This window comes from Microcebus murinus, chromosome 14 (assembly GCF_040939455.1).
Source record: "Microcebus murinus isolate Inina chromosome 14, M.murinus_Inina_mat1.0, whole genome shotgun sequence".
NCBI classification, from domain to species: domain Eukaryota; kingdom Metazoa; phylum Chordata; class Mammalia; order Primates; family Cheirogaleidae; genus Microcebus; species Microcebus murinus.
Window position 1 is genome coordinate 65,566,177 of NC_134117.1, and position 16,168 is coordinate 65,582,344.

Here is a 16,168-nt window from a genome sequence, read left to right on the forward strand (position 1 = left end):
AGCTTTGCAATTGTAAATTGTGCTGCTATAAACATTCTAATGCAGGTATCTTTTTTATGGAATGCTTTTTTTCCTTTGGGTAAATACCCAGTAGTGGGATTGCTGGATCAAGATGGTAGTTCTTTGAGGCCTCTCCCTACTACTGTCCATAGAGGCTGTACTAGTTTGCAGTCCCACTAACAGTGTATGAGTGTTCCTACCTCACAGCATTCAAACCAGCATTTGTTATTTTAGGACTTTTTGATAAAAGCATTCTCACTGGAGTGAAGTGATATCTCATTGTGGTTTTGATTTTCATTTCTCTGATGATTAGAGATGTTGAGCCTTTTTTCATCTGCTTGTTGGCCATTAGTCTATTTTCTTTTTGGAAAGTTTCTGTTCATATCCTTTGCCCACTTTTTAATGAGGTTGTTTGATTTTTTTTTTTTTGCTGATTCGATCGAGTTCTTTATGGATTCTAGTTATCAGCCCCTTATTGGATGTATAGCCTGCAAATATTTTCTCCCATTCTGTAGGTTGTCTATTCACTTTAATAACTGTTTCCTTGTGGCTATGCAGAAGCAATTTAATTTGATAAGGTCCCATTTATTTATTTTTGTTGTTGCTGCGATTGCTTTGGGGGTCTTCTTCATAAATTCTTTGTCTAGACCAATGTCTGTAAGAGTTCTTCCAATATTTTCTTCTATATTGCTTATAGTTTTATGCCTTAGGTTTAAGTCTGTTATCCATCATGAGTTGATTTCTGTGAGTGGTAAGAGGTGTGGATCCTATTTCAGTCTTCTACTGTTAGTCACCCCCTTTATCTAACTCTCTCACCCCAAGCCAACATTTTCTGTGCACTAAATTGTCCATGGCCAAGTACCCCATACAACTACAGACCACCCTTATAGCCTAGCCTGCTGACATAATTTGAACTAGCCAATTCCAAGCTGTTTCCCCTTTCCTGCATTGCCTTTCCCACAGAAACCTCAATAAAAGCTCTGGCCTGGACTTTCCCCTCACTCCTGCTTCTGCCTCCTGACCAAACCTGGTGATTTTCCACGGTTCCCTGCATGGTATGGCATACTCTCAGCTCTCGGGAAATGCAGGTAATAAAGATCTTTTTTCAATGCATTGACCTCCCTGTGTCATCACAGTCATCTCAATAAATTAAAATCTTGTGGGTACATTCTGAAATAAGTGGCTAATAGAAATAGAATCAATGTGACATGATAACCAAGGAAATGAGAAAATTGGGACAAAGATAAAACAGGAATAGGGAAAATTAGATGAAGCTGGGAAATGTTCATATGCAGCAAGCACCCAGTAAGGCTCCTAGCTTTGTAGAGAAGGAAGGGAAGAGAGACTTAGTACTTCACAACTGCGGAAAAAAGGGAACATATGATCACCTCAAGTAATTAGGGAATCACAAGATAACAATCTAGCAGTTTAGAGAAGCATGGCTCTTCCTGGTTTTGGGAACTGAGATGTTTCTTTCCCAGATCCTCTCATGGAGACTTGAGAATATAACATCTTTTCTAACTCCCAAGGACAAGCTGTCAGGAGCCATTTCTTGAACTATCTCTCAATTTAGCAGATTGCACAAACCCCAAAGCACATTTTAGTAACTGCCTCTCTTGAGAGATGTTCTTTATGGGTGTGTTCAAGAGTTCCACTGAAAGTTTGCCTTTCTAATGATCTCCCTTAAGCCAAAGAGAAACTGTAGAGCATTTAGACCTAGTCTTTTTCAGCATTTTAAACACCTGCATTATCATCCAAGAAATTAAATCTTTACTTTTAGGGCTTACCGGTATTAAAAATGACACGTTATTTTCTAAATGTAAAAGTATATTATTAAACGACATGTGGTTATACAATTCAGGCATGCACCTCTTCCCCTTTCCCATTTGAGTATCACTGATCTGGAGACATGGAAGAAGTCCATGTTTTTCAAGAAGTTCTCTTTAAATGCTATTTATTGCAGTCAGCCCTTGGGGTTAGCAAGCATTTCAGAGAAGCAGCTAGTCTATCACCAGATAAGGGCAGCTCTGGTTCTTCAACAGCCGACCGGACCCAGAAGGCTTCCAGGGTGAGGGCAGGTGTGGCCACGGAGGAAGGAGGGAGGGGGAGATGGCTTGTGGAAGATGGAACCCCCAGGGAAGGAGGACCTGGTTTCTGACAAAAGGAGCCCAGATGAATGGCGCCGTGGAGCGGCTCCGAATCTCGGCACTCCGGGGTGCCCCTTCCCCTCAGCTTCAGCAAGATCCCGTGTTTTGATGTGGCAGGCAGGTACGCGCTTCAGTCATGCCCTAGGGCCCAGAGCGCTGGAGGGCGGGGAACAGGCCTGGACTCGCGACACGGAACGTTGCTGGGGACGGACTCCTGTCAGTCATAACGCTCAGACCACTCCTAACTTTCCGGAGCTTGGAGGAGGGGCTGACAGGTTTGAACGCGGTCAAGCAGCAAATGTTAGTTCGGAGGGACGGCTAGCGGTGAGGTCAGCCGCAGGACTGGCGTTAGTGCCCGGGCGGAGCGGAGACCTGAGTCAGGAGGCCGAGGCAAGGTCAGCGGAGCGGGGCGGGCGCCGGAGCGAGGGCGGGCCCGGGGAAGCCCGGCGAGGGGGCGGGGCGGGGCCAGAGGTGGGCTGAGGCCGGAGCCGGCGGGCGGGGGCGGGGCCGGGGGCGGGGCTTGGCCGCGTGAGGCTCGCGCCTGCGCACCGGCGTCCCGGGGGACGGGGCTGCGCGCGCGCCGTGCCCTCGGCCCTGGAGGGCGGAGTCCTGGCGGGCGCAGGCCGAGGGAGGGGGCGCGGCGGCTTTGGAGTCCGGCGCTCCCTCAGGCCGCGGACGCGATGCTGGCTGCAGTGGGCCGGGCGGCGGGGCCGGCGGGGATGTGACGGGCGGCCCCTCGCCTCGCCTTCCGTCCTCGGGCCCGAAGGTCTCTGGGAGACCCGCAACCGGGCCGCGGCTGAGGAGGCGACGCGACCTCCGCACGGTGAGAGCCGAGGTCAGGGCCGGAGCTGGGGCTGGGGTCGGGGCGGGCGCCCGAGGGGGCTCGGGACCGGGGGCGCAGGCCGGGGCGGGGCGGAGACCCGGGCTCCCGCGGCGAGGCTGTGGCGCCCCCGGGCCTCCCGGCCTCCAGGGTGACTTGAGTGCCCCGCGAGCCCGAGGCCGGAGGGCGCCCGCCCTGCGGGCTGTGACAGCGCGCCGGGGCCTCGAACCGCTGGGGCTGCCGCCTTTCCCCAAGGAGAAGTCAGGGCAGGGCTGAGATACCCAGTGATTTCAGAGCCAGGATGCTGGTGAGGGTTGATAGGGGAAAGTACCGGGGTGCCCCGAATGAGTGGGATTTTTTTTTGTTTTTTTAATTACTGGGCCAAAACAAAGACACGCCCTAAAACATAGGCTGAGATAAAACTTTAGTGGATCACACTGTTGCCTTAGGTTCGCATCTCCTCTCTTCTCTTTAGACATCTGCTATTTTTATACATTTTTTTTAATGCACCTACTTTCTTTACAAAGTAAAAGGAGGATTGACTCCTTCGAGGAGGTGGTCCTTGGTGGCTAAGCTTCAGTTCGAATTTCAGTAATTGCAAATTCATCTCTGTGGGCTACCCAGCCAATTAGGCTTGCTGATCCTAGACTAGGCCTTGGCAGTGTAGAAATTACTGATGCTTGGACTCTTTGTGGTCCCAGATTGGAGTGTTGGTGTTTCACTCCTATAGGTGAGAGAGATGGAGCTTTAAGCTGTCAGAATAGCCATTTGAAGAGGCATTTTTTTTTTTTTGTCCTTTTTTCCTGGGCATTAAAATATTATTGGAACGTATTAATTTGGCCAGTTTTTTTTAAAGCATTGTCTTTTAAACTAGTTTAAAGAGACTTTAGTGATGGCAGCTCTTTAACCAAAAGGAATTTAAGATACTCTCCTGCAAAAAGATAGGCACAAAACATGCCTTCTTATCTATAATCAGTATATGATAAGGATGTAAACATTCCTGAGTGTTTTGTCTGAAGTCAGTCTTCTTTTTGGACCTTACTACTCTTTGCTTCTCTTAATTTATTAAAGCTCTTTACTCTTTCTGATTTGGTTGTTTTCTTTAGTATTCTCAACAACATTGACTTCAAATAATCTTTAGGTTAAAAATTCACACTTTCTTGAACCTTTAGCCATAATTAATACTGTCTTACTTCAGTGTGGTATTGATATGGCATAGTTAAGAAAGTGCTAGAAGACATCTTGAGAGCAGGAACTACCCATTAAAATTTTTTTTATTCTACCTTTCCACATCCAGACGGTACTTTGTGTTGCCTTGAGTCAACTCCTTTGACTGTATGGTGGAAGAAGGGACTTTGATTCCATGTTTAGAAGTCCTTCAGTGACTCAACTCAAAGTCCTTTGCAATTTCTTCGTACTTGTCTACGTTCTAGTTTCATCTTCTACCAGTATGCCTGCCCTCTCCATAAAGACTACTTGCAGTTCTCTGAAGATGTCATCTTCCTTTGTGGTTTTACACTGTTCCTCTGTTGAGAATTCTCTACATAGTAAACAACTTGCCCTTTAAGACCTTACTAAAATATCACCTCTGAGCCTTGTCCAGACACCTCATCCCTCTTGTCTGGACTGATCCCTATGGTCTGCAGTTAGCATTTGTCAATTGGTAGTTAATGATTTGTTTATACATCTGTCTCCACCAGACTTTTGGGATTCTTAAGGGAGGGGACCTTTGCAACTTGAGCACATACTATTGCTTGGCACAGGTGCTCAAAAACTATTTACTGACTGTGTTTTTGAAAAATGGTCCCAGTCTTGAATATAGCTTTAAGGTAGACAAAATGTTAGACTGCTTCATTCAATATCAAAAAACTTAGAAAAGACGAATGCACAAGGTACTTTCAAATATCCAAGAATGAAGTAAAAATTGTTGTGGCTGGTTAGGAAGGAAATGTCAGTTATGATGGAAAAAAACCAGTCCATTTGATGACATGGGAATGAAAAGGACATGACCAGTAAAGATTGCTGCTTCATTGGTTCTAGGTACAGTAATTTGCCCAAAGTCATGTAAGTAGAAAGAGACAGAGCTGGGATTACACACCATGTCTTTTGATGTCTGTGTATTTCACCCTTGCCCCCAGTCTCCTAATTGTAAATCTCAATTGTTTTACGGTCTGATTGGGTATTGTAAGAGACTTGGGTATGTATTGAAAAGAGATGGGGGGGCCTCTATTACGTCAATAGAATATTGAACTTGAAAGAATAAACAGATTATTTGGTTCAACTTTAAAAATTTTACCATTAAACAACTCGAGACTGAAAAGGCAAGTAACCTGCTTGAGGTTCACATCTCCTGACCTCATGCTTGTTTATTTTTCACTACTTCATGGTGCTTTGGGGGAAAATGAAGAAGTTGCTAATTTTTCAGAGGGAGAACAAATCTGCTCACACTTTCTCCCTCCTCGAATCCATAGCTGCTGCTCCTAGGGACTTAAAGCCCTTAAGTGGCTGAGAAACATGATCATTCATTTGGGGATATATAGTAGAAACCTAACCTTCACCGTTCCACTTGGCCAGATAGTTTTAACTTAAGTGCTTGGGGACCTCTCTCCAGATGCGTCATAACAAGTGGCTTCTGATCACCATATGGAGATCCCACATACAGTTATGTTTTGATGGTAAAATGAGATTTTGGTAGAATAAGGTTACAGCTGGCTAATAGCATGGCTAAAATTACATTTTTGGCTTGCCTGTATGTGAAAACAGCCTGTTACTCTTCTGTGATAGATTTTTGGGAAAAATTGTGAATGCCCATGAAAAGTCACTTTGAAATGTGTACTTAGTGTAGTGTGCCTCAAGTCCAACAGGCTTTGTATTTTACAAACAACTTAATGGTCAAAGAAATAAAAAAACCCAAGCTTAATTTTTCTTACTTATTTCTTGTATAGCTACACGATATTATGATCAAGGCATAAAAGTAATGTTAAATATTTGCTTTCATATTTGTGTTTTCTTTTTGTTATAGTTTTTATACCTTTAAATTATTATACAGTGTTACAGTGAGTTGAGTTACTTATTTCTTAATTATGGGGACATCTAGGTTGCTTGCCATTTTTAAGGTAATGCAGTTAGTGTATAGGGGTTCATTTTGTTTCTTTTCTTTAGGCTAAAGGGTCAGGAGGGGAATTACAAGGTCAGAGGGTATGAAGGTTTTGTTAATTTTGGGAAATATTACCAGATTTACTTCTGAAAGACATTGATTTACACTGTCTTCAGGAGAGTTTGGTCAACCAGATCTATTGTACTTTTATAGGATTTTGTTTTTAAAAGTTCATTTTTTTAAAAATACAGATAGATACTTGCTATCTAACATCACAGTCCACAATAGAAAAGCAAATGCAGTATTTTTCTAGTTTTGTTTTTTCTTTTGTATGAATTATTCATCCTTTGCCTATAAATTTACTGGAATCTTCTAATTTTCATTAGTACTAACACCATAAATAAATTAATCTTTTGAAAAATATTTCTGATCTATTTTTATTTTTATTATTGAAAGCTTTGTAGTTTTTATATTATTAAAATCACTGACTTTTAAAGATAATTTTATGATTTTTGTCATTTGATTGTAAGATCTGAGAATGAATGTCACTCTACTATGTGATGCATACTTTTTTTTTCTTTTCTTTTTTTTCTTTTTCTTTCTGAGCCCTCTTGCTCAGGCTGGTCTTGAACTCCTGAGCTCCAACGATCCGCCCACCTGGGCCTCCCAGAGTGCTAGGATTACAGGCTTGAGCTACCATGCCCAGCCCAATATATTGGTTAATTGAAGTTTTTGTTTGTTCAAGATTAGCCAGAAGGTTGTTTCTGATTTAACTCTTATTGTTAATCATTCTAAAATATATGAAAGCAAACCTTGATTATCTGTTCCTTTTGGGGAGTGAGCTATTCTAGATAGATGAGATAGCCCCGGCTAATAGTTAACGTTGAGTACTGGGTTCTGTGCTGGTTACTTGGCATGGAGTTTCCTACCTAATCCTCATAACAACCAGAGGAAGTAGGTTCTTTTAGTATTCTCATCCTGTGGATGAGAAAATTTAGAGATGGAAAGTGATCTGTGAAAGGTGACATAGGTGGTAAGCATTGGAACTGGAACTCAGACAAAGTCTGCCTGATTTTAAAAGATGCTATTTCCTGTGATGAGGATTTGGACTTCATAAACATTAGAAAGATACTAGATTGTTCAAAACAAGGGGATGATATGGTATGTTATCTCTTTTAGGGAGATGGCTGATGTGGGAATATATTGAATTGTGTTTATGATAGGAAATGGTTGAAATAGGTCATATGAGAAATGAAGCCTAAACTGTGAGATGGAAGGAGAGATCAGGGGATATTTTGGAAAGATACAGGACTTAGTAACAGATTTACAAGAGAGTGGGAAGATGGAGTGTTGATTTGGAGACACTAAGTGGCATAATGATAGATGAGTATGTGCTCATAGCACTTTGGTATATTTCTTTCGTAGCATTGACTGTGATGTATTGTACCTAATCTAGTGACACATCTACCTCCCCTACTGGATTGTGTTCTTGTCAAGGACAGGGACTGAGTAGAAGGCATGAGCAAATACAGGATGAGATAATACAGAAAGAGGGCCAGAGACTGAATTAGGAAATACCAAATCTCCAAAATCAAAGAGTGGGTGGAGGAAGAGGAGCTCTAGTATGTGACAGCTGTCAGGGAGGATGGGGAAGAGCCGTCAGCAAGGGAGCTGGGGGAGGAAGTGTTAGCACTGAAGTGAGCATACAGAATGCCATCTCAGGCTACAGACAGTTCTGGTTGGTGTGACCAAACATGATGAGCTGATGGCTAGTGGTTGTATAGAACTAAGTGGTCTTTCCTTTGTTACTAACTTCTTTTTTTCTCCCCATACTTTCCTCAAAGTATCTGGTGGCTTCCTGCCTCTTAGCTTCTAACTTGCTGTAGGTGCTGATGCTGGGGTGTGACTCAGCCTGTTCAGATTGACCAATCAGAACTCTCCTTTCTTTTTAAGTGAATTGACCAGTCAGAGTGTGTAAGGTATAATCTCTGAGTTTTTTAGCTATTCTCTGTTGGTTTACTTGCTTTTGAGTGTCCCAGAGTTATTTCTCTACCTGTAAAGACTTCTGGTTGGTTATATTGAGGTTTGGAGCTTTTGGGAAGCCAGAGGATTCTTAAAGGTTGGATCCATGAGAACTAAGGCTTTTCACCTGCTTACTTTTCCATGTTGATCAATAGCTTAGTTTGAATGTAGTTGTATTATCTTTGAGGATTGTTGGTCTTAAAAATGCCACAGATCATTCCAAATAATGTTCTCTTTGTATGGTTCTATAGTTACATAAGATGTAGGGGCTTGTTTTAAATTTCCTTGAACGGTTCCTAATTTACTTCATATGTCTATTTTTCAAAGAGTCACTTGGAAAAGGAATTTGGTCTTGATTTTTTTCCCCTTTGGTACCATTTGCTTCCTGCCATCTTTACCCTCCATTTTCTGCCTTCTCATTCCCAGTTTTCATCTGCCCAGTTTCTGTCCTTTCTAAGTACAGTGGGAAGGAAAAGAGAAAAAGCATAATTACTCCTCCCTTCCTTCTTTTTTTTTTCTTTTTTTGCTACTGGCAGAATCAACCAGGTAATTTTTTTTTTCTTTCCTTACCTTTGTGTTGGTAGTTGTTACCAGCCTCCTGCTCTCTATCACTGCTCCTAGCTGTTCAGTTTGGCAAGGGCTCCTGCCCCGTATCTTCAATTCTGTGTGTGGGAATGGGAGATGCAAGGCATGGCTTTTTAGCTGAGGAATGCTGGACATCTCAGGGTTTTGGTCCTTCTGTGATCTCTTTTTTGGTGCGTGGTATTGAAAAGCCCAAGTTACACCTCATATCTTGGCAGGTGCTTTCTGTTCCTCATCATGCTACCTCTCTTTAAAATGCAAAATTGAATCCTTGGACTATTTTTTTCACTGTGCTCCTTCCTCCCCAATCTCCTCCAACACCAAGATATCAAAATCTTTGATGACAGAGCCCGGTAATGAATACATTAGGGACAGTGAAGCAAGGCAGACACCAGAAGGTACTTTGAGTTGTTGTTGTCATAATATTAATGATATTTGGTTTCAGCCTGAGTGCTTTAGGGAAATTTGAGAGCTTTCTCTGACCATTAAGTCTTGGCAGCCAGTTTAGGGTTGGGAGTTAAAATTTTCTCTAAAGACCACACCTTAGAAAAGCAAGGATTATTCATAACAGCTATTAAATGTGTACAATATCCCTGGATGATATTTTGGTCAGTTGGTAGGGCAGTTTACAGGAAACATCCAGGTGTTATTTCTTTTCAAGGGATGGGGAGGCAGGGATGGCCATCTCTCTCTTTTCTTCTTCTTCTTCTTCCTTTTTATTTAAAAAAAATGTTTCAAGTATATTTTCCTCATTTCAGGAATAGTATGGACTTGTCAACCCTTATTTATGACTGGTATCTGTTAGAGTTGTAGAGTTGGTCACTGCTGTGGCCTCTTTTGCAGTCATGCTTTTACAGGATTTCAGAAATTGTACACTGTAACTTCTGATTGTGAGACTAGATCCTTAGTTTGGATTTTCCTTATTCAGTCATCCATCCATTCAAGAAATATCCTCTGAGAACTTGCTAGGAATAGTTCAGTGAACAAAACAAATTATATGCCTCTGTGGGGCTTAGGTTCTAATGACAAGATATAGAAAATAAACAAGTCTATATGTAATATGTCATCTATTACAGGGCTGTGGAGAAAAATAAAGCTGAATAAGGTGGAAAGAGCATTTCAGGGGGATGCTGCTATTTTATATAAGGTGGTTAGAGAAGGCCATGATGATAACCAGCATTTGAGCAAAGATCTTGAAGTGCAAGTGATCTCCTATATTACTATTAGGAGAGAGAATAATTGATAAAGATAGAACCAGAGTGCAAAGATTCTGTGATTGAAGCTTCCTTGGTCTGTTCTAGGAGTCGTAAGTAGGTCAGTGGAGGCATTGAGGGGAAAGATTGGTAGAAGATGAGGTCAGAGAGGTGGGTTGGGTTGGGGAAACGTTAGATAACATATGGCCTTGTAGGCCAGTGAGACTTTGGTTTTTACTCTAAAGGTAGGAAGCCATTGGAGAGTTTTGACTTGTTATTTATTTATTTGTTATTAAAATTAAAAAGATTTTTAATAGATTTAGCGGGTACAAGTTGAATTCCATTACATGTATATATTGTATAGTGGTGGAATCTGGGCTTTTGGTATACCCATTACCTGAGTAGTGTAGATTGTACCCCATAGGTAATTTTTCATCCCTCACCCCTTCCCACCCTTTGACTTGTTTTAAATGGATCTCTCAGCTGCTATGTAGACTGTCAAGGGCGGGGCATAAAGAGATCATTTAGTAGGCTGCAACAGTAATCCTGGGTGAGAGATAGTGGTGATTTAAGGCAGGGATTGGAAGAAGTGCTCACATTATATATATATGTTCTGAAGGCAGAGCCAATAGTTTGATAATGGAGTGAATGTGGGCTGTGGGTTTTGGCCTGAACAACTGGAAGAAGGGAGTTGACATTTACTGAGATGGGTAAGACTACAGAAGAAAAAAGTTTTAGGGGGAAATAATGAGTTTAGTTTTGGACATGTTATCAATACAAGTGGAGATATTATATAGACAGCTGAATATACATGAGTCTACAGTTCAGGGCAGAGGTCTGTGCTGGAATATAATGAGAGTGTGTGGCTGGAGAGGTCCAAAGTCTTTCCTTTGGCATCCTGTAATGTTTACACAGAGAGAAACTAGCAAAGGAGACTAAAAAGGAAGAGGTGAATTAAGAGTGAGTGGTATCCATGAAGCCAAGTGAAATGTTTTGAGAAGGAGGGAATGAGTGATCAGATGCTATTAGTTTGAGGACTAAGAGGTTACTCTTAGATTTAGCAACTTAAAGATCATTGTTGACTTTAACAAGTTATTTCTAGTTTAGTGGTGGAGGTGTTACTTAAAGTTTGGTACTTAATGAGGCTGAATGAAGAGCAAGGACAAGTGGTTTGACAAAAAGGAAAAAGAAGTTTATTAATTTGCTGGCAAATGAGGAGGATGTCAGATTCTTATCTTAAAGAACCATAGTCCCCCCTTTGAAGAGAAATAGTATTTCTGGCGAAGATGATCTTGGTGAAGATGATCTCCTGATCTCTGTGACCTGTGTCCGAATAATTCTCTGTTGAGCCATCTCCTGTAGTTTAAGGTATTAGAAAATAAAGAACAAAGAACACTCCTCTGCCCCTCTGATTACTGGCCTCAGGCAGGAATGCAGGATTTAATTCCTCAAAAAGGGTGAGGTGATTTAAAGAGACAACTCATAAAATATTTTGCCTTTTTCAGATCTTTACTTCTGTTACAGAGGTAAAAACTTGTTTAGAATAGGTTTAAGAGAGAATTGGAGGAAAGGAATTGAAGACTGCAGGGATAGACAGGACAAGGAGTTTGCTGTAAAGTGAAGCTGGAAAACAGGGTGGTAGCTGGAGGGGATGTGGAGTCAAGGAATTTTTATTTTCTTTTTCTTCTTTTTATTTTCAGAGATAGGGTCTTCCTCTGTTACCCTGGCTGGAGTGCTGTGACTCAATTATGGCTCACTGTAACCTTGAACTCCTGGGCTCAAGCTGTCCTCCTGCCTCAGCCTCCTGAGTAGCTTACTACAGGCACATACCATCATGCCAGACTATTTTTTTCTTTTTAAAAATATGAGAGCTTTTCTAGTTTATTTTTATATGTACAAAGTGTGTATACCTAATGGAGTGATCCAATAGAGAGAGAGAAATATTGCAGAAGCCATTTCTTTGAAACATAAATGAAATTAGTTTTATCCTAATCTGTATACCCAAGGTCCATCATTATCATCTATATGTCCTTGTGTGTTTCCTTCTTTAGTTCAAATGAAGACAGTGGCTAGTAGGGAGAGATGTTGAAGAATGCTGCCGTTTATTACTTTCTGGTAGAGGGTGGCTGAATTTTTATCAGTTCAAAACGGTAGTTTTTTTTATGTGCGTAAGAAAATTTTTTATGAATTATTAGGAAATGAGTTAAATGGCCTTATATTTGCTAACTTATTTTTCTCTGATGACTTTTCTCTATTGATCATTTTCAGCAGTTTTGTGCAGTGGTTGGCCTGTGGTAGCTTCCAAGTTTTGATTTGGATATCTGTCTGATACAGTAGTTTTATTAGGAAGTACCTTTTTAGAAATGAAAAAAAAATTTATATTAAAAAATTTAAATTGAAGTACAAGTGAGCTGCTATTCAGGGAAATTTTGATGGCTACTCTTTTTCATTACCTCTTTCTTTTTTTCTGATGTTCCTGATCATACTTGTACTGTAATTGCATATGATTATTAAGTTGATGTTTGAGATGAGTTCAGAAACTATGCTGAAAGCAAATAATACAGTTACAGCACTTTACGTGCTTCTTTCTGTGGTTCATTTACGTTTGAGTAAGTGGTAGTGCTGGAGCATCACTGCAGTGGTTTCTTAATCCTCTTCATTGGTCTTTCTCCGGATTTTTTTCCCTTAGCCATATGATCCCATGCTCCTGATATTTGGATTTCTGAAACACAGATCTAATTAGGTTCTGTTATTGCTAAAAAGTCTTCTGTGGCTCTCTACTGTCTATAGAAGTTAGCTTGCCATGTCTTTGCCTCTTACCTACCTTCTGTCCTCACATTCTTTAGATTTGGAGTGCTCCCTAGGGGCTTTTAATACGCATCTGATGTTCCTTACCATAGGGGAACAGGATAAAGGTCATATTACTTATCAGTGTACAGAAAGTCCTACACGCGCTATCTCAGCCCTCATCTTCTGTCATGGTTCCATGAAGATGAGAAGCTCTTTGACATCTTTATGCTTTCATACGTACTATTCCTTTTTTTCTAGAAAGCCATTCATTCTCTTAGCTATCTTGTTAAATTACTGTATCTTTTTAGGAGCCCAATATAGATGTCTCCTCTTCCAGGAAAGCTGCTAGGTGTATTTTTGTTATGCCTTTTCCTTCTATACCTCATTATATTCTCTGTTACCTGTGTTCCTGTTAACATTGTAGAGTTATTTTATTGTATTATTTGCTATATTTATGTTACTGTTTGCTTTCATGACAGGTTCCCATGCCCCCAACTTATAGACACCCAATAAGTTTTTGTCTAATGAATAAATAAGTAATTATTCAATGTTGGACCAGTTTTAATTGACCCATTTCGTTGGGCATTTGTATCATTCAATTTGTATAGAATATACAAATAAGCAATTCAAATAGCATTCTTTTTTTTTTTTTTTTGAGACAGAGTCTCACTTTATTGCCCAGGCTAGAGTGAGTGCCGTGGCATCAGCCTAGCTCACAGCAACCTCAGTCTCCTGGGCTCAAGTGATCCTACTGCCTCAGCCTGCTGAGTAGCTGAGACTACAGGCATGTGCCACCATGTCCGTTTTAGTTGGTCAATTAATTTATTTCTATTTTTAGTAGAGACGGGCTTGCTCAGGCTAGTTTCAAACTCCTGACCTCGAGTGAGCCACCACGCCCGGCCTTCAAATAGCATTCTTAAAGACAGAATTATATCTTGAATTACCTGAGGAAATCAATATTTTATTAAATATTTCTTCTCATTAGCAAATAATGTGATTTGATGATTTTATTATGTATCCCAAATCTCTGTTTTTGTTTGAATTTTTTTCTCCCTGTTTTTTTTTTTTTTTTAAATGTCTTTGACATTTCTGTTTGGATGTTGCCTTTAGTCACCCTCCACCGTAAAATTCAGTTTGTCTTAAAACTCGTTCCCTAAACTTGATCTCCCTCTTGACTTCTCCATTAGTGTTTTCTTTATCACGATTCTATATGTTACTTCAGTTTCTCTGCAGTATCTTTAAGCCTCCCTTCTACCTCTAATCAGTTACTGAGGTTCTGTTGTAATTCAACAAACACTTTTGGCCACTTCCTGTGATCCAGACTTGTTAGTACTAGTAATGAGAGGCTGAATAAGAGAGGTCCCCAGTCTACAAATGATTATGATACAATGTGATGAATATGGCAATACAGTAATAGTGGAATATTTAGGACACTACAAGAATTTTAGGAAAAAACTACTTTCGCATGCCACTCAACCCAGCGTTTTTGACACTGCATATGTGGAGGTTGTTTCCTCACACACCGAGCAATTCTGACACCAGATTCTCCAGTGGATACCAACTGAGTGTCCTACAATTTAACTCAAATCTCACACTGTGTACTTGTAAATAGATAGCATCAGATCCCACAGGATAACGGCTCAGTCCCACAAGACTGCCTCCCACTTCTGTTGCAAGCTCCAGGTTGTGACTTGCGCTTATGACTGACTACCTCTAAATCAGGGTTCCCATGACCCCCTCCTTTGGTTCAGTTAATTTGCTAGAGTGGTTCACAGAACTCAGGGAAACACTTATGTTTACTCGTTTATTTTACAGCCTATTACAAAGGATATAGATGAACAGCCAGATGGAAGTGAGGAATAGGGCAGGGTATGTGGGAAGGGGTGTGGAGTTTCTATGTCCTCTCTGGGCATGCCGTCCTCCAGGTACCTCCATGTGTTCAGCAGTCCAGAAGCTTTCTTAACCCTGTCATTTTGGCCTTTTATGGAGGCTTTATTATGTCATGATTGATTACATCACTGGCCTTTGGTGATAAACTCAACCTTCAGCCTCTCTCCCCTCCCTGGAGGTTGAGGGGTGGGGTTGAACAGTCCCAGCCATTCTAATCACACCCTAGTCTTCCTAGTGACCAGCTCCCATCCTGAGGCTATCTAGGGGTCTCCAGCTACCAGTCATCTCATTAGCATATAAAAGACACTCTTATCACTTTGGAGATTCCAAGAGTATTAGGAACTGTGTGGCAGGAACCAGGGGCAGAGACCAAATATATATCATGTTATATCACGGTATCACAGGCACTTTGGGAATAGAGAATATCTCTTTCATATATTCCTTAGGTTTTACTTTGGATATCTCTTTTAGGTCCTTGCTATTGTTACTATGTTTAGGTAATTTTAAAACCTTTTATAGGTTTTTGCGCTTTAACTCTTGCCATTCTATTTATTATGCACCCTTTCATTAGAAAGGGTTCAGAAAGTTGTCTTAGAAAGAAAAAAAAGCTATATGTCCTTTCTATTCCTGTTCACAAAATAAAACCTGAAATTTAAAGCCTTTGACTCAGACTTACCTTTCTTGTCTTCTGCTACATGAACCTTTCATCTAGCAAAACTCTTCTACATTCTGTTCCAAACATACTTCCTTTTTTGCCTTGATTGCTCCAGTAATACTGTCTCCCCAATAATGTTTTACTCTTGCTTCCTGTACTTACTGAAATTGTATTTATCCTTAGACATAGTTCCTAATTATTAAACCCAGCTTGAACCTTTTAGATGATTGTGCCGGTGTTCTTTTGAACTCCTGACCTCGAGCAATCCTCCTGCCTGGGCCTCCCAGAGTGCTAGGATTATAGGCGTGAGCCACCTGTGTTCTTGACACGCTCTTTTTCTTTGCCTTCTAAGGCATCACTCTCTCCTGTTTCTCTTTCATACCTGTTCTTTTTCAGCTGTCTTTACTGTCTCCTCTTCATGTGTTCACCTCATTTTCCTATCTTGGTTAATGATGCTGCCAGTCATTCAGTTACTAAAATTATTATATAAACCTGGGAGTCATCCTGATTGCTGTTCCTGTTCTCTTACCTCTCATTTTCCATTGGTTGTCAAGTCTTGCTGTTGGTTCTATTCCCTCTCCATTCCCTTTACTGTTTCCTTGGGATAGGTCTTATATCCTCAGTAGACCACTGTAAAAAGCTGCTTTAGTTAAGTCTTATGTCTGGTCCTGGGTATTCTATTATATATAACATGTATTTAGGAAATGCATATTAGCTGTATAGCTAGTAGGAATGCCAAAGACAAAAGAGTTTTGGGTTGACCACCCTAGAGTAGCACTGGAACCATGGACTAATCCTTCTGTGTTCATTAAAGGTCGATTTCCTTAATGCCTTTATTAGATGACACTGTTATGAAATAATTTCTGCTTTTTATAAGAAATTTACTTAAGGATTAAGAAGATGACTTGTTAGGATTACAGGGAAAAAAACAAGAAAAGATGTTTGGAAATAGGGCTTTGGCTGATGTGTGTT

General features: G+C 40.8%; 1 protein-coding gene across 7 annotated transcripts in view; it reads left to right on the top strand.

Moving 5' to 3' along the window:
• The first annotated feature begins 2,718 nt into the window (after window positions 1-2,718).
• Window positions 2,719-16,168, top strand: part of CCSER2 (coiled-coil serine rich protein 2) — a 174,370-nt gene continuing 160,920 nt past the window's right edge. For 3 of the 7 annotated variants that reach the window (XM_012764694.3, XM_012764696.3, XM_012764695.2), the window contains exon 1: window positions 2,723-2,970. The gene's annotated coding sequence lies outside the window, so the exon portion shown is untranslated. Of the gene's footprint in view, window positions 2,983-16,168 lie in introns of all 7 variants that reach the window. The other 4 variants (XM_076010189.1, XM_076010188.1, XM_012764693.2 and 1 more) reach the window with 4 other exon arrangements.